The sequence below is a fragment of the Balaenoptera borealis genome, assembly GCF_965194805.1.
Source record: "Balaenoptera borealis genome assembly, chromosome: 8".
Taxonomy (NCBI): Eukaryota; Metazoa; Chordata; class Mammalia; order Artiodactyla; family Balaenopteridae; genus Balaenoptera; species Balaenoptera borealis.
In genome coordinates this window covers 70,352,551-70,370,676 of record NC_138865.1, presented here as the reverse complement: position 1 = coordinate 70,370,676, position 18,126 = coordinate 70,352,551, and the positions used below count along the sequence as shown (strand labels likewise).

General features: G+C 34.9%; 1 long non-coding RNA gene across 1 annotated transcript in view; it reads left to right on the top strand.

The window, feature by feature from the left end:
- Nucleotides 1–18,126, top strand: part of LOC309634109 — a 334,079-nt gene that overhangs the window by 31,861 nt on the left and 284,092 nt on the right. The window lies entirely within an intron of this gene.

The following is an 18,126-nucleotide window of genomic DNA, read 5'->3' as shown; positions in this document are numbered from 1 at the left end:
GTAAGGTTTGTTTTTTGAATCAACTTTATCATCATGATTCACAGCATTATCTTCATATGTGAAGCTATGTTTTGGGTGGTATCTACCTGGTGGATTGATCCCTGTATTATTATGAAATCCCCCTCTTGTTTTTGCCTTATATGTGTATCTAATTCTGTATCTATCCTTGCTTTAGAGAATAATTGCTCTGATATTAGTAGTTACAGTGGCTTTTTTTTTCTTTTGCTAGAGTTTGTATGGTATCTTTTTATTCTAAATCTTTTTGGGTATTTATATTTAAGGCATATATGACTGGGTTTTGCAGCACATAACTGGGCTTTGGTATTATATCTAGCTGGCATATTAATCTTTTACATAGAGTATTTAGTTAATTTAAATGCAATATAATTACTGATATATTTAAAATTTATCTTCCATCTTACTATTATTTTTTCCTTTTGATCCATCTGTTTTATGTTTCTGTTCCTCTCTTTCCTTGGTTCTTTTACAATAATCAAATATTTTAATATTCAAATTGGTTGGTTATATATTCTTTTATAGTTCTTTTAGTGGTGACACTAGAGATTGCAATATTTATCATTGACTAATCATAATCAAAAACATTACCTCTTCTGCCTTTTGGTATTTAACATTTAGGACTTGCCCCTTCTGCCTTTTGTGTTATTATTGTCATATATTTTAATTCTACATATATTTTAAACCCTCTGAGATATTACTCTCATTGTTTTATACAGTCAGTATTTATTTATATTTACCACATTGTATCTTTTCTGTTGTTCTTCGTTCCTTCCTACAATTCCCGTTTCCTTCTGGGATCGTTTTCCTTCTCCCTACAAAACTCATTTTATTATTATTATTTTTTTTTTTTTCCATTTTACTATTTCTTTGTAGAGGAGATTTGCTGGTGGTGAATTATCTTAGTTTATGTTTGTCTTAAACTGTCTGTATTTCACTTTCAGTTTTGAAGGATAGAATTCTAGATTGTCAATATTTTCTTTCAGCATTTTAGAGATGTCTTTGCCTTGTTTCCTGGCTTTCACTGTTTCGGTTGAGACGTAGTCTTTAAGTTTTGTCATTGCTTTTTTGAAGGTAGTGTGTCTTGTTTCCTGAATGCTTCTATGATATTTCTCTTTATTTTATTTCTTTCTATGATGTAGGTGTGGTTTAGGTTTATACTTTTGTTGACCTGTCTTTCAGGTCACTAATCCTGTCTCCTCTTAGGCTTTGCTATGTCTCATCTAACCCCTGTAATGGATTCTTAATTTCAGACTCTGTATATTTAGTTCTGAAATTTCCATTTGTTTCTTTTTTTATAGACTCTGTTCTCTGGTGAAATTGCGAGCCTTTTATCTGTCTTCTGCATCTTTTCATGTTGTATATTTAATATATTAACCACTATTATGTTAAGGTTCTTTTCAGCTAACTATAATGTTTAAATTATCTGTGGTTTTATTTTTAGTGTGTGTGCATGCATGCACGTGTGGGAGTTTTGCTCCTGGTATTCAATCATGTGGTTCTGCCTTTTGTCAGGCCAGGTGATCTTAGGTTGAATGCCAAGCATTGGGTATTATAATATATATAAGTTCCAAGTCATTTTATCCTCCTCTAGAAGGGATTTACTCTTCCCATTGCCAGGCAGAAAGAGCAGTAACTAATCACTTACTTCAGTCTATTCAGGGACAGGACTGAATCAAGGTTAGGATCCCTAGTAAGTCCCAGTCTATCTCTAGCTCACCCTGGTTCCCCAAGATTTTCCACTAAGAGCCCAGTGTGTTCTTCAAGACCCCTCCTTTTTGTGGGCACTGAATTCCAGTGTTTGTCTCATGAAACTCTTGAATGCTCTGCTCTGCTTCCCAGGAATGTTCTGCTTAGGTTTCCAGCCTTCCTTCCCACTCAGCCCTAGAATTCAGCAAACGTCCTTAAAGGAAAACTAGCTACATGCTAATCCTCTCCCAGTCTCAGCCAAAAACTCTGCCAGTTTCTCTATTCCTTAGCAGCAGTTGGTACAAATTTCAGAATCTAAACCTCTTGCCCAAGCCCACTATCACTAAATGCTCCCAGAGTAAAAATGGCTGTAGAATTCCTCTCACCTCCCCGAGGAATTCACCTCCCCAGAGTTTTAGCCCATACAGTTCTCATAGCCTCAACAGCTTTCCAGTGCTTTTAGCCAGATGATTGCTGTATTTTCTCTGCCATTTTTAGCTTCATCAGTAGGAACATTGGTCTGACACGAGTGATTCCAACCATTCAGAAGTGGAAGTTCTTCCAGGCCCTTTACATACTTCTCTGTCAGTCTCAGGGTGAGGACTCTTCACCTTTGTGCTTTTTGTCTCCTGGTTGCAACCTGAGACACTACTTATACCAGTATCCTAGCACTCAAAGATGAGATGGATAGAAAAGTCTCCTCCTTCTACTTTAAGAAAAATCATACTCAGAAACCTCCAAGCATGCTTTTTTGTATACATCAGATACAACAACTAGGTCACATGTTCACTTCTGGTTATGAGGGAGTCTAGAAAAGTATCTTGCAAAGGGAAGTGAAATTTCCATTATTGGTTTATAGTCATTATGGTTTATTTTCTGGGACTGTGCAGTTTGTCACCCCATTCCAAATCAGTGTTCTATTATCAAGGTGTGGAATGGCCTTTAGATGGAAACTCACATCCTATTTCACTATGGTTCAAAGAGATGGGAATACAGGAAAAGGAATATAGTAGGTAGTCAATACCCTGCTCCTTGAATGAATAAGTAATGAATTAATGACAGTCATTTTGCACTGGTTGGGTGGAGAGCAAAAGGTAAGTTTATGAAATTGGTCTTTCCATTTCCCTTCCTGAGTAACATGTCTACCTGTGTGTGCTACAAGCTTCAATAGGGTAGAGATTGTGTCCTATCATCATTGTAGTTAATGTATTGTCATACAGAAGGCATTCAGCTGCCATTTGTTGAGAACTTTAAAGATTGAAGAGGATTTGGATAGTTCTTGAGAAGAGTATAACGGTTAATTAATATCATGATGGGGTGTGTGTGTGTGTGTGCATGCTAAGAGTGAACAATTGTGAGTGTAGGGTGTGTGAGGGCTGGACAGTAGGCAACAACCTCGCTATGATGGCAAGTCCATGTTAGTAACAAACGAGGAACTACCTGCCAGGGCTGAGCATTTAAGAGTTTTTATACAAATAAGGTATGGAATGAAAGCATTTCACTTGGCAGAAAAGAAAACAAAAGAAATGAGAAAGGAACCAGCCCAAGGTCACAGGATCTAAGGTAGAATCTATTAAATAGTCTAGACAGCAACCCCAACTCTCTAACCCTCCATTAAAATGAAATCCTTACAATGAATTTTAGGGAGTTTTGAAAGACATTCTTTGACCTAGACACCAGACAAGTTATACACAGCTGAGCTCCACCTAATTGCATAATGAATGAATCAACTACTTTAAATCACTTTACAAAACCCCATACACAATCACATCTCCTTCCTTGTTACCAATACCTGTTAAATGCAGTCCTCATAGAGAAATAATTCACTTCATTGTGTTAAAAATGCCCAACTGGAGTCCTTTAAGTGTTGCAGTTCTCAATTATCTCACCCCAAATCCACTGTGAAGTGATAATTAAGGGCTAAAAGCTAAACCGATTACTGCAGAATTCTCTCCTGACAGCCATTTAATAGCTAATCATGAGTTAAATCCCCAAATTATGCATTTCTCAGCAGCACACAGATCACAATAAATTTTTAAAGTTTTAAGTTATCAACTTGTCTCACAACTTTGCCCCAACGCACCAAAAGTAAAGGAATTAACAGGTTAGAGGATTAGAATTCCTTGACAATTTATTCCATTTCTCTATGTAGAATGTTTGTTTTGGTTAATGATGACTCAAATCCAAATTCTGACCACAGCACCATATCATAAGACCTGTCTTTGCCCAGTGAAAGATACCATATCTTATCAGTATAAACATATTTGTGTTGCCTGATTTGTATATACAGGAAACCTGCAACCAGATGGGTGGAGGTCAAGAAGCCAGTATGTGCACTAATGACATATAGGAGCAACATATATGGTTTTACTAACTTTGAACCCCTTGAGCTTTCACAGGTATATGACACCTGCTCTTGCTACAGATGTACAAGCTGTCCTACTGTTATCCTAATAACTACAAGGTAAAGTCTGTGGTTAGAGACACTGGACTTCACTCTGACAAGACCACTTATACTACATCCAGTCCACAGTGACCACCTAGGCAGCAGAGAGGGACAATACATATTTACATGGTGATTAATGGACCATCACAGACACCCTCCTAGCTTCTAAAGTACTGTTGCCTTCTACCCCTACCTCAATAAAATGGAGGGGAGGTGAGTTAATAAGAAGGTTTTAAACAAAAATTTAGATAGATCAGATAGTTTATATGCAAGAGAATTTTTCATTGTGTTGGACAATTTTAAAATAAATATAAGTAATCTACAAATTACTATGATACCTATAATAGGTACCCTGATAGATAATATAGTAATAGATATTATGATATGCTGTGAGTATTTTCCACATTATTACATTAAAGCCAGTGGAGTGAGTGTAACACATTTATTTCAATCTAGGTCTATGGCTTTCAACCAAGGGAGATTTTGCTACCCAGAGGACATTTGGCAACATTCTGGTTGTCACAATCAAAGGACGACCTTTGAAGGAAGGATGCATCTGGTGTCTAGTGAGTAGAGGCCAAGGATTCTTGGCCTCTACTCACTAAACATCCAAAATGCACAGGACAGCTTCCCACCAACAAAGAAATATTTGGCCAGTAACACCAATAGTACCAAAGTTGCAAAACACTATTCTGTGTCCTAGACCCCTGTAGCGTTGACACTCTATATACTAGAGTTGTATTCTCCGAGGCTGTGGGGACAGGTATGGGGATGATGGAGCACAGAAACAGTGTGCTGTAGATCTTCTGAGTCTCCATCCTGTTGCCCATCTTTTACAAATATATGTAATTCTATCTAGCTCCATCATCTTGTTCTCCCACTTTTTCTGGACTTTATTAATTGTCTTCATGACTTACCAAAATGCCCCCTCATTGCCTAGGAGCATTGTCAGTTTAATTACATATTTATACATTCATTTAACGTATACTTTTCAAGTGACTATTGTATGCTATGTATGGTCCCTTACTTCATGGATCTTAATTGGATATTAGTGGTCAATATCAAGAAAGATGGGATAAAGATAAAAGTTAAGAAAACAGATGTATATACCGGGTCACATGTATTTGAGGTCTTATTAGAAATCATTTTATTTGGACTGAGATTTTCTTGGGGGAATAAACAGGGAGGGTTACATTAAAGAATAAAATCGGACGGTGACCCATTTAAAAGGAATGGTTTTAGAACTGGGACTGTTCAACCTATAGAAGGCAAAGCCAAAGTATAGTGTCATAAAGTTATAAAAGCCCCAATAATTTTCTTCTTTTTAAAAAATTCTCTTCTAATCAAAACAGTACATGTGCTCAGTTTTGATGTGAAATATTAATTATCAATAAATAGCAATTCCCTGCCCACTGTGCTTTGTGTCTTGACATCTGCTCTCCAAAGCATTGACTTTTGCTTATTTTACCTGTTTCTTTTGATATTTAGTGTGATATTTCTAAATAACACTCTTATGTTATTCCTTGTTTTTTCCTTTAAACCCTAGCAGGAGGAGCCTTATACTATAGAGTGCCCCACATGTCACAGAGACACAAAAATAATCTATTATAAAACACTCAGACACCTCTATTACTCAGGACCTGTGGCTTGGGACTCACACAGCACAAACTACTGTCCTAAACGTTGGCACTTGTGACCCATACTACTCAGGCCCTAGGGAAGCACTTTTCTCCATTTCTTTCCCTGTGTCCTAAAATCAAAAAACCTGACATTTGGTGGTTGTGATGCTGTGGATACACAGAAATTATTTCATAGCGTGGCAATGATTTGAGTGGCAAAAGCTTTTAGGAGAGAGAGAGAGAACAAATTAATTAACTTGTCAAATCCTTCCTCTCAGGAAGGATTTGAATGAATCTTCTTTGAATAAAGATTCATCTCCCAGGAATTTCTAATGTCCATTTTCTAGCTTCTAATTCATACACCATAAGTAATCACAAATTTGCACGATATTCACAACAATTGCACTTGGCAACTGAGGAACATTTTACATCATTAAATAATTTATGTTCCTCTTTATCAAATTTAGGAAGCTTTTTAAATTAGTAGATTTTATTTTTTAGAGCAGTTTTAGATTTACAGAAAAATTGAGCAGATCATACAGAGAATTCCATATAAGCCTCTCTCCCTTACACAATTTCTCATATTATTAATATCTTATCTTAGTGTGGTTTATTTGTTATAATTAACGAACCAATATTGATCTATTATTAACTAAAGTCCATAATTTACATTGTTTCAGTTTTTGTGTTGTACAGGTCTATGAGTTTAAAAAGTGCATAATGTCATATATTCATCATTACAGTATCAAAAAAAATAGTTTCACTGCCCTAAAAATCTCCTGTGCTTCACCTATTTATCCCTCGACCTACCCTCAAATCCCTGGCAACCAGTGATCTTTTTATTGTCTCTAGAGTTTTACCTTTTCCACAATGTCTGATAGTTGGAACCATACAATACGTAGCCTTTCCACACTGCCTTCTTTAACTTAGCAATGTGCATTTAACCCTCCTCCATATCTTTTTGTGGATTGATAGCTCATTTTTAAAATTGCTGAATAATATTCTACTGTACAGATGTCCTAGAGTTTGTTTATCCATTTGCCTACTGAGGTTATCTTGGTTGCTTCCAGTTTTGGGTATTTATGAATAAAACTGCTATAAACATTTATGCATAGGTTTTATATTTTCAGACATTATTTTTTAAAATATTTCTCTGCCTTATATTCCATTCCTCTCCATTTAGAATTCTAATTACATGCATGCTGGACAGCTTTGTACTTCCCCACAGTTCTCTAATGCCTTGTTCATTTTTCTTCAATTTTTTTTATCTTCTCTGTTCTTCAGATTGATTCATTTTATTGATGTATCTTCAAGTTCATTGATACTTTTTAAAATCACAGATCTGCTGTTGACAACATTTCACTCACCATAGTGAATTTTTAATTTCAGTTGTACTTTTTGGCTCTAGAATTTCTACTTGGTTCTTTTTTATATTTTCCATTTCTCTCTTGATATTTCCTATCTTTGCACTCATTAATGCTATATTTTCTTTTAATCCTTTGAGCATATTTTCTTTTCATCTTTTGACATATTTATACTACTTATACATTTATAATCTTTAAGGACTTTTCAGCTAAATACAATGCCTAGGTACACTTGATGTATGTTTCTTTTGATTACTTTTTTTCATTGAGTGTATCACTCTTTCCTGTTTCTTTGCATTTCTAGGAATTTTTGGTTGAAAACTGGATATTATGCTGTAGTGACTCTGGATTCTGAATGGTTCTTCTGAAATTTATTGGCTTTGTTTATTTGTTTGTTTTTGCTCTAACATACAGTTATCTTGTCTGAACTGAAACCACAAAATCTGACTTCTCAGGTGATTCAACACCTTACTTTGTTCAGCTTCCAGCTGCTGCTTTTTAAATATGGACCTCTGTGTATCTCCCTTGTGCCTGCATAACTGAGTAGTCAGTCGAGAATTTGAGCAAATTTATACTAAGATTACAGGGTCCATTCTTTCCATGGTCCCTTTGCTCTGTGGTTCCAAATAAATTCCCAGTTACTTCTTCAGCTCCAAGTTCTTCCTCTGACATCTTAAGTCAGTAAGTCTTCCACTTTTTGCCACTTAAACTATATGTGGTAGGTAGTACACTCAGCCAAAGGTGTATAAAATTCACAAATCTCATTAGGAGCCATAGAGTTTTTCAAGTGTAGACTATCCTCTAGTTTCTGCCTGCCTTTTTGATGAGCCCCCTGGGTCTCTTGTGTGCATGTGTAGTTTAGCAGTCAGCCAGGGATTTGGGCAGAGTTTATATTCAGATTTTAGATATCAGCCTTTCTGATCCTCTCTCTCTTCCAAAAATTGTCCCTTTAAATTTCCAGCTGCTCTGATAATCTGAACTCTATTGTTTGCCACCTTGAGCTGACAAGGCTGCAATTTTCTTTCAGGGGTGGGAGTTTGGGATATAATTAGTTTAAAAAGCCACATAATCACAATTCTCACCCAAAGCAACAGCACTCTATCAAGAATATACTCCCCTCCAGTCTCTGCCTGCCACTGGTCATTTCCCAGTGATTTCAGGTGATAACTTTATTTATAATTTTATCCAGTTTCAAAAATTGTTTGCTGGAGGTCAACTTCTTCATGCCAACATCACTGTATATCCTGCATGTGTTACATTAAGTTTTAATCTTTTATAGAATTCAAAAGACAAAAGCATTAAAAATGATATATCTCTGTTAACAGGCACATACTACATATAGAGAGATGTAATTTGTGACATCAGTAACATAAATGGAGAGGGAGTGGAGAAGTAAAAGAGTAGAGGTTTTTTGTGTGTGATTGAAATTAAGTTGTTAGCTTAAAATAGATTGTTATAACTTTAAGATGTTGTGTGTAATTCCCATGGTAACCACAAAGAAAACATCTACAGAATATACACAAAAAGAAATGAAAAACTAGTCAAAGCATGTCACTATAAAACTCAACTAGTTGCAAAAAAGGTAGTAAGGGAGGAAATGAGAGACAAAAATCTATAAGACATCCAAAAAACAATGAAAAAATGGTAATATTAAGTCCTTCCCTATCAGTGATTACTTTAAATGTAAATGGATTTAACTCCCTAATTCAAAAGATACAGATGGGCTGAATGGATAAAAATTAAAAAACAAAACAAAACAGGATCCAACAACTTGCTCACTTTAGAGCTAAGGACACACATGGGTTAAAAGTGAAAAGGTCAAAACAGATATTCTGTGCAAACAGTAACCAAAAGAAAGAAGGGGTGGTTATACTAGTATCAGACAAAATAGACTTTAAGTTAAAACTGCTACAAGAAGTAAAAAAAAGGACATTATAGAATGACACAAGGGTAAACTTAGAAAGAAGATTTTACAATAATTAATATACATATGCACCAAGCTTCAGAGCTTCTAAATATATATAGCAAACATTGACAAAACTGAAGGGAGAACTAGACAGTTCTACAATAATAGTAAGAGACTTCGGTACTCAATTTCCATAAAGAATAGAACATCCAGAGAGAAGATCAATAAGAATATAGAGGACATCAACAACACTGTAGACCATTTGGTTCCTAATAGACAGATACAGAATACTCTAGCCCCCCAAAATAAGAATAAACATTTTTCTCAAGTACACATGGAACATTCTCTAGCATAGACCATATGTAAGGTAGAAAACAAGTCTTAATGAAATTTAAAAGATTGCACTCATACAAAGTATCTTTTCTGATCACAATGGAATGAAACTAGTAATTAAAGCAGAAGTAAACTAGAAAATCTGTAGATATGTGGAAATTAAGCAGCGTACACTTAAACAACCAATGGATCAAAGAAGTCACAAGGGAAATTATAAATTTTCTTGAGACAAATGAAAATGAAAACACAACATACCAAAACTTGTGGGATGAAGAGAATACAGTGTTAAAAGGGAAATTTACAGCTATAAATGTTTACATTACAAATGAAGAAAGATCTTGAATCAGCAACCTAACCTTATTCCTTAAGGAACTAGAAAAAAAGAACAAACTAAATCCAAATGAACAATCCTAAACAGGAATTAAGAACACAGTTCCTCTTATGATAGCATTAAAAAATAATTATGAATAAACTTATCCATGTGGTGCAAGACTTGTACACTGAAAACTATAAAACATTGCTGAGGAAAATTAAAGAAGACACAAATGACTAGAAAGAGATCTCATATTCATGAGTCGGAATCCTTAATATTGTTAAGATGTCAATACTACCAAAGTGATGTACAGATTTCATGCAATCACTTTCAAAATCCTAAGAGCAATTTTTTGCAGAAATAGAAAAATCTATCTTAAAATTCATGTGGAATTTCAAGGGGCCTCTGAATAGCCAAAGAATCTTAAAAAAAAAAGGAACAAAGTTGGAAGTCTCACATTGACAGATCTTAAAACTTTTTACAAAGCTACAGTAATTAAAACAGTGTTGTACTGCATGAAAACAGACATATAGAACAACGGAATAGCATTGGAAGCCCAGAACAAAAACCAAATTTGCATTTGCGGTCAAGTGATTTTGACAAGGGTGCCAAGGCCATTCAATGAAAAAGAACATTCTTTCAGCAAATGGTATGGGAGAAACTGAAATCCACATGCAAAAGAGTGAAGTTTGTCCCTTTCCTTACACCATATGCAAAGGTTACCTCAAAATGGATCAAAAACCTAAACATAAGAGCAAAACCTATAAAACTCTTAGAAGAAAACGTAGGGTAAAATCTTCATGACATTAGATTTTTCAGTAATTGATTGGATATGACACCAAAAACATAGGTAACAAAAGACAAAATAGATAAATTGGACTCTATCAAAGTTGAAAACTTCTGTGCATCAAAGCACTCAATCAGCAGAGTGAAAAAACAATCCATGGAATAGAAGAAAATATTTGCAAATCATATTTCTGATTAATATCCAGAATATATAAAGAACTTTTACAACTTAACAACTTCTACAACAACACTCCCCCCAAAAAACCTGATTAAAAATGGGCAAATGACTTGAATAGACATTTTTTCTAAAGAAGATATACAATTGGCCAACAAGCATAGAGAAAGATAATCAACATCACTAATCATTAGGGTAATGCAAATCAAAACCACAAGATATCACCTCACACTCATTGGAGTGACTACCATAAAAACAGAAAGTAAGTTTTGGTGAGGATGTGGAGAAATTGGAATCTATGTGCACTGTTAGTGGGAATGTAAAAAGTGCAGCCGTAATAGAAAACTGTATGGTGGTTCCTCAAAATATTAAAATGGAATTGCCATATGATCCATCAATGGTACTTCTGAATTTATATCAAAGAATTGAAAGCAGAGTCTCAGAGAGATATTTGTACACCATGTTCATAGCAGCATTACTCGAAATAGCAAAAGGTGAAAGCAACAAAATGTCCGTCAACTAACGAATAGGTAAACAGAATGTGGTATATACAAGGAAGGGAATATTAGACTTAGAAAGGAAAAAAATTTTGACACATGCCACAGTTTTGAAGACACTTTGCTAAGTGAAATAAGCCAGTCACAAAAAGGCAAATACGGTATTGTTCCTTTTATATCAAGTATCTAGAGTAGTCAAATTCATAGAAACAGAAAGTAGAATGGTAGTTGCCAGAGGCTGGTGGAGAGGGGCAAATGGGAAATTATTGCTTAATGGGTTTAGTGTTTCAGTTTTACAAGATAAAAAATGTTCTGGAGATTGGTTGAACAATAATGTCAATATATACTACTGCACTGTACATTTAAAAATAATTGTGATGGTAAATTTTATGTTGTGTGTATTTACCACAATTTAAAAACAAGATAAATTTTCTCTTAAACGTGACTTGTTTGTTTTTGAGATATGCCTTTTACATCCATAGACTAGTCTCTCTTTAGCCTTGTTCTATAGCTCTTGTCAACTCTCCTTTACCATTATTCTTAGGATTTAACTTTGGTCTTTTGTTAGATCCTCTGGTTTCTGGATCCTGTGGCTTTCCATCTTTTAGTTCACTGCACTCTTTGGTCCAACACCTTCTCCAGTAGCTCCTGAGAAGGGGTGCATGAGATGTAATATTTCTGAGACTTAGCATATCTGAAAATCTTTTTTCAGTCCTCATACTTGATCTTGATCAATCATTTGTCTGATTATGGAAATATTTGTTGGAAGCTGGAATTTAGGAAATGTTACTTTTTTCTTTTCTTCAGTGCAGTGGTTGAAAAGTCCACTGCCATTCTAATTGCTTATTTCTCCAGTGAGATTTAAAGAAATTTTCCCTTGTTCTCAGTATGCTGGCCCCCATTATTGAAATTTCAGTCTTCTACCTTGGTAAGTGTCCATTGTGATGTTCATTCAGTGTGCCCTTTGATTCTGGGATCTCATATTCTTCAATTCTAGAAAAAAATTCCTTATTTGTTTCTGTAATCAATTTATTTTCTTCATTTCCTATATTTTCACTTTCTGGGAATTTTACGATTCACACATTACAATAATCCTCTTGTTTTCTTATACTTTCTCTTCTCTTCACTATCTCTTTGACTTTTCCCCTCTGATTTCTGAGAGATTCCCTCAAGTTTATATTCTAAACATTTATTGGATTTTTTTCCCTTCTGCTACATATTTTATGATAAATTTTCTAAAATTTATTTTTATTCTAAAATTTATTTTTAAAATTTTTGTTGATTTCTCCTTTTGTGCCTTCCTTGTTCCGTCTTCTTTTAACAATCAAAAGTAGTAATTACATTTTTTTGTACTTTTATTTTTCTCATATTGTCTGTTTCCTTCAAGTTTTTTCTGTTATGTTTACCTATTTTGTTTTCTCTCTTTTATGTCAGATGCTTTCCTCAGATGACTAGTGATCTTTGACTGCCCATTCATATTCAAGAGTAAGGCACTAAATACCTGACTGGAAGCTCTGTCTTCATATATGGACATATGGATTGATGAGCTTAACTTTAGAGTTATCAGGCAGGAACCTTGCTGTTTTGTTGGGTGACCACTGAAAGTTAGGATCTCTTACTCCAGTCCATTTCTCTAGAAAAGTATCCTGTATTTTCCTGCTCGGCTGCCAGTGCAGTGGGCAGTAAAGAAGGGAAGAGGGCTAGTGGTATCAAGTTTTGTTTAATACTCCTTTTTTAACTTCTTGCCTTACTCCTACATTTTGCTATGCCAGTCATTTACAAATCAAGAATCCCCTGGGTTCCAACCCATTCAAAGCCTTAATCTGGAGTCTTCTTCAGGGGTTGCGAGGGGCAGTTCCCTAGCTTTGTGGGTTGGAGAGAAGAACTTGGGGGCGGAATTGATTCTTATGTAGACTTTAAATTAATCTTTCTATTTTCAAGCCCATTCACATTTCCACACCAGGGAAACATTTCATAGTTCCCTGGTATTTCCACTTCCTGGGTCTTTCCATATTTTTCAGTGCAGTTGCTGGCTTCTGGGTCTCCATCCCTACAGGTGTAGTTTTCAGCTCTCTTCGATTTCTAATTCAGCTATTCAGAGTTAATTAGAGTATACTTTATACTTAAATAGAGTATACTTTAAGTGAGAAACTCATTCAAAGAAAATGACAAGCTTTTTAAAATTTTCTACTATGGATAAAACAAGGGTCAAATAATTAAATAGTACCTATATCAATGCTGGGCACATAGTAGATCTTTAAAAATTCTGAGTGAATGAATGAATATAAAAATTTCTTAGAAATTTGCAATTACTGGAATGCTTTGTTACTGCAAAATTAAAGGATCCCATTCATTGGCCTAAATCACTAACATTTATCAAGTTTTTTTTTTTAGTTCAGTGTCATCTTAAATTAAAAAGATTTGGGTTTTTTGTTTGTTTGTTTTTTGTCTGAAAATAGAATTAACCTGATGATCTCTGAGTGGCCCTGCCAACTATAACATTTGATTATTTCTGTGGTTTTAGAACACTACTAGTTGTTTGGTTTTATATTTTATAGCCAGTCCCTAAGCACATAGCAAGTCAGCAAAGTAATTTAGATCTTCACGACCTTCACCTAGATCAATGCCTTGAGTTTCTGCAGATTGGGATTTTGTTGACCTTCCATGTTTAGAGTCATATAAAACAAAACAAAATCATTCTTGATCAAGTGATGTGTGTTTTTTAAAGGGCTGGCTGTGTTTTCAGGTATTAGAATATATAGCCATTCTCTAAGAGTTATACCCATCATCTGTCACCAAGTTCTCTAATGCAGATGCCTCACCCACCCTAAAAATGGCAAAAAAAAAATGTTGTTGGGTGAAGTGGTATGAAATCAAGAAAGTTTTCACCGTTAGTAAAATCTATAAAGTTTTGGTCTTAAAGAATATTTTTTAAACAGGCCTCTGATGGATTCAGTTGTTTTGTTATTATTGTTGTAAAATTTACTTGCTCTTCTGGTAGAACCAGTCAATATTAGCTAGTTCATAATACTTCCAAAGTATTTACACAACGCAGTGACTTATTATTGAGTTAGGTAGCTTACTTATCTCCACAAGGAAAAGATGGAAGAAACAAGATTGACCAAGTAAATGTTAATATTCAGAATATGATTTAGAGTGCAGGGCTCAGATTGGTTTTCCCATTACACTGAAGGATTACAGAGATGTACAGAAATACTGTTGGTTCATCATTACTAATACGCACATGCCAGGACATATGGGCATGTAGAAAGATTGAAAAGCAACTGCCTTAGCTATAGATTCCAGGGAGTTTAGAGGCTTAAATCACAGAGACTTGACATCAGGCAAATGGAGGTTCTGAGGCCAAACAGTTATTTGGAACCCAAGGTATTTGAGAATGCTAGTTACTAAGAAAAATTCTTTTCTTAAGATTGCCATGGAAAAGCAACTTCTACAAATGTAGTTATCCCAGTGCTAGCTTTCCATATTTTGAGCTCTGTGCCTTTTTTGTTTGAAATAGGCATTTTGACCAACATGGTTTTACATTTCACCCAGCCCTGTGACAGGATGGGGAAAATTTGTGATGGAGATTCTTGGAGAAAATAATATTTCAAATCTGTTATAAGACAGGCTGGATTCAGCTTTGAACAGGATCATATCACATTTATTCAAGGACTGGGGCCACTTGTACTTATCTTCTTAGTGGGAAAAGGCAACTTGACCCTATCTCAAGTTTCTTTACTCTTAAGTGAGGAAAGAAGAGATTTTGATTGATCATGTAATAAACATTGAAATTTGAGGATGCAGTCAATGAAAAGAAGGCTTCTTCCATATGCATAAACACAGAGACACAATGCTTAGATTTTGTTGGTCAAGTATAAGATTGTAAGACTGGAGAAGGCAGCAGCTACATGATTTATTTGGTGCTTCTAGTACTACTGTTTAGTGTTTTCATGTCCTATCACTGCAATTAGATTGCAAGCCCCTTAAAATCAGGGACCAGATATTTGCTTCTTTGTTTCCCCTAATGAAAGTAGCATAGTATCTTACATTGTAATGTGAAATATCCTGACATAGGGAAGAAAATCTTTGGCTTAAAGGAAAGGGGATCTGAGGCAAGCTACTTCAACTTTTGTAAAATCAGAAGATTAGACTAAAGAAAGAAGTATAGGTGAGAGAAATAAGCATGTGATAGGGCAAAAAATCCATAGGTTCCTATTGCATCATATTCAAGTTTGAATTAAAAATTGTTTTGGCTGTCTATTTTTTATTTACAAAACTTGTTTTGTCAGCAAGATTGCAAACTCTCCTACCTAGTTCCATCAATCTTTTTCCTTACCTTTTTTTCTGGGTTTCATTCATTCTCTTCAATATTCAAAATACCTCTTCATTGCCTAGGTACTTTGTTAGTGTGAGTACATATTTACATATCTTTAACAAATAATGTTCAAGTGCCTACTCTGTATTATGTATAGCCCCTGACTTTATGCATCTAAATTAGACATTAGTGGTAAATACCGAGAAAGATGTGATAAAGATAAAAATTAAAACGTACATATAATATACATTTGAGGGTCCTGGTGGGAAGTATTTTAGATTGAGATTTTCTTAGGGAATGTACAAGGAATTATCAATCACATCGAAGAATAAAAATTGGAAAGTGACTGATTCAAAAGGAAAGGTTTTAGAACTGTAATTATTTGACTTAAAGAGGGGAAGTCTAACACATAATTCATAAAAGCCCCAATGATTTTCTTCTTTCATATATTTTTTCTCTTAAAGCAATATGTGTACTTAGTTTAAAAAGGCAAATAGTAATTACTGAAAAACAGCAGTTCCCTGCCCAACCTCCCGGCGTCTTGATACCTGATCACCAAAAGAATCCACTTTTGTTTATTTTCCCCATTTCTTTTGATATTTAGTAGCATGTCACGTTCAAGTCTAGATTAAAAACTATTTTTTAACTCGTGAAACGTGCTCTCAACCACATTGCAAGCTCCTGGGGTACAAGGATTTTAGGTGGTGACTTCTCTCTCATGGTGTTTATAGTACCATGCCAGGCACAAACAAGATAGCTATTGTTTGCTACTGATCAAATTTGGCAACCTTTCCTGGGGCTTCTCAGAATTCATAAGTGTCAGTGAGTATCGGTGGCCTCTCTAAACAGCTGGGGATATTTAATTTTAGAAGGCAGGATGATGGAGTGGAAAAGACAGGAAAGATTTGGAATTGAAAGAAGACCTTGGTTTGAGCTCTGTGTCATCTTGGGAAGTTGTTTTTACCTCACTGGGCTTTAGTTCCCATCTGTAAAATAGGATTATCAGCTTCTGCTTTCCTTCAGATGCTAAAGGGAATCAAAGGAGATTTACATATGCACCTAAAATGCTCCATAAATTAAGTTGTCGTTCTTATACTGTCTAAAAGTGTGTCCTGTGATGATGGAAATGTTGTATATCTGTGCCATCCAATATGGTAACCACTAACCACTAGCTACATGTGGATATTGGGCACTTGAAATGTGACTTGTGTGACTGTGGAACTGAATTTTAATTGTATATACTTTTAATTAATTTCAATTTCAGTAACCAATTTAGACAGTGCAAGTCTAGTCTAACTTCCTGATTTTTCCAGTCAGGTAATTGAAGCTCAGAGAGGTTATATTGCTATGTCAAGGTCACCTGACTGGTATCTGGAAGAATTAGAAACAGAACTCATAAGTGATTTTTTTAAATGTAGTAAGTTTATAGTTATTGTTGAATGATCAGCATAACCTTTCCATTTACATTAAATTATGTTTCATTATAATCAAGGAAGAGTCATTGTGAAAATTAGGGTGGGGAAATCAAGCTGAGAACAAGTTCCTTTATACTGATATTAAATGTTTCCACTTAGATTGAATGGGGTTTAGTGACTGGATATAGTATAAATATGGGGCAGATAAAATTTTAGGGACACATGGATTGAATTATTATTTAGTTGAGAACTTTTTTTCTTTTATTTTTGAAGCTAACTGAAAGATAAAAGGGCTCTTAGACTCCATTAAAATTCTCTAATTGTAAATGGGGGCACTTTGATCCCAAGGAGAATTAAGACTAGTTAACCTCTATATTCCTGCTATTGAACTCCTAGTTCATTGCCACTTTCACAGATCGAATTTCTTTTTCAAGATAACGTTTGTTGTGCCATTTTATTATAAAAGCAAGTATTTCATTGCAGAAAATTTAGAAAAATTTTTTACAAAAGAGAAAGATAAGAATCACTTGTATTTCCGCTGCCTCCAGATAAACACTTGGTAGATTTTTTTCCCTATTCTTTTACATATAAGGTAGTTTATTTAAGTAAAGTTGAGATTATTCTGTTTGGTAATTTGATTTTTTTTTTTTTTCACTTACCAAGAACATTTTCTCAGGGTCAGATTTAATTTTAAATTCTAGAACTGATTTACTGAGCCATGGGGACATTGAACAGGTCACTTGACTTTTCTATGCCTTGGTGCCCACAGCTTCCTAATAGTAATAATAACACCTACTTCATAGGGTTTTTGTAAGGATTAAATGAAAATGTATAAGTTAAGTTTCTGGTACTATTAGTTTTCTTTTTTATCTAATGTTTATATTTTAGCCAAAGTGATTTGACTGCCCTGAGCAGGATTTGTCAGTTACTCAGAAAGGTAAACCAGGGGTCATATCAACTAGACAGCTGCACATTGACTAAAACCAAAATGTGAGTCCAGATGGGGGCCTTCAGAGGTGTTACATGAGCCATAGATGAAGGAAGAGTAGAGAAAGACAAAGCAAGTAGGCCAGCACTAAGAAAAGGAAAAAGATCAGCTTCTAATCCTTTTCTCTAGTACCATGTCTCTACCACATCATTATGCAACTCTGAATCTTCAATTTGTGGAATGAACTAGGAGTCCCACCTCTATCACTCATTATATGGGGAGTTATGTGCAAGTCTCATTCTCTCCAGTTATGTTTCATCAT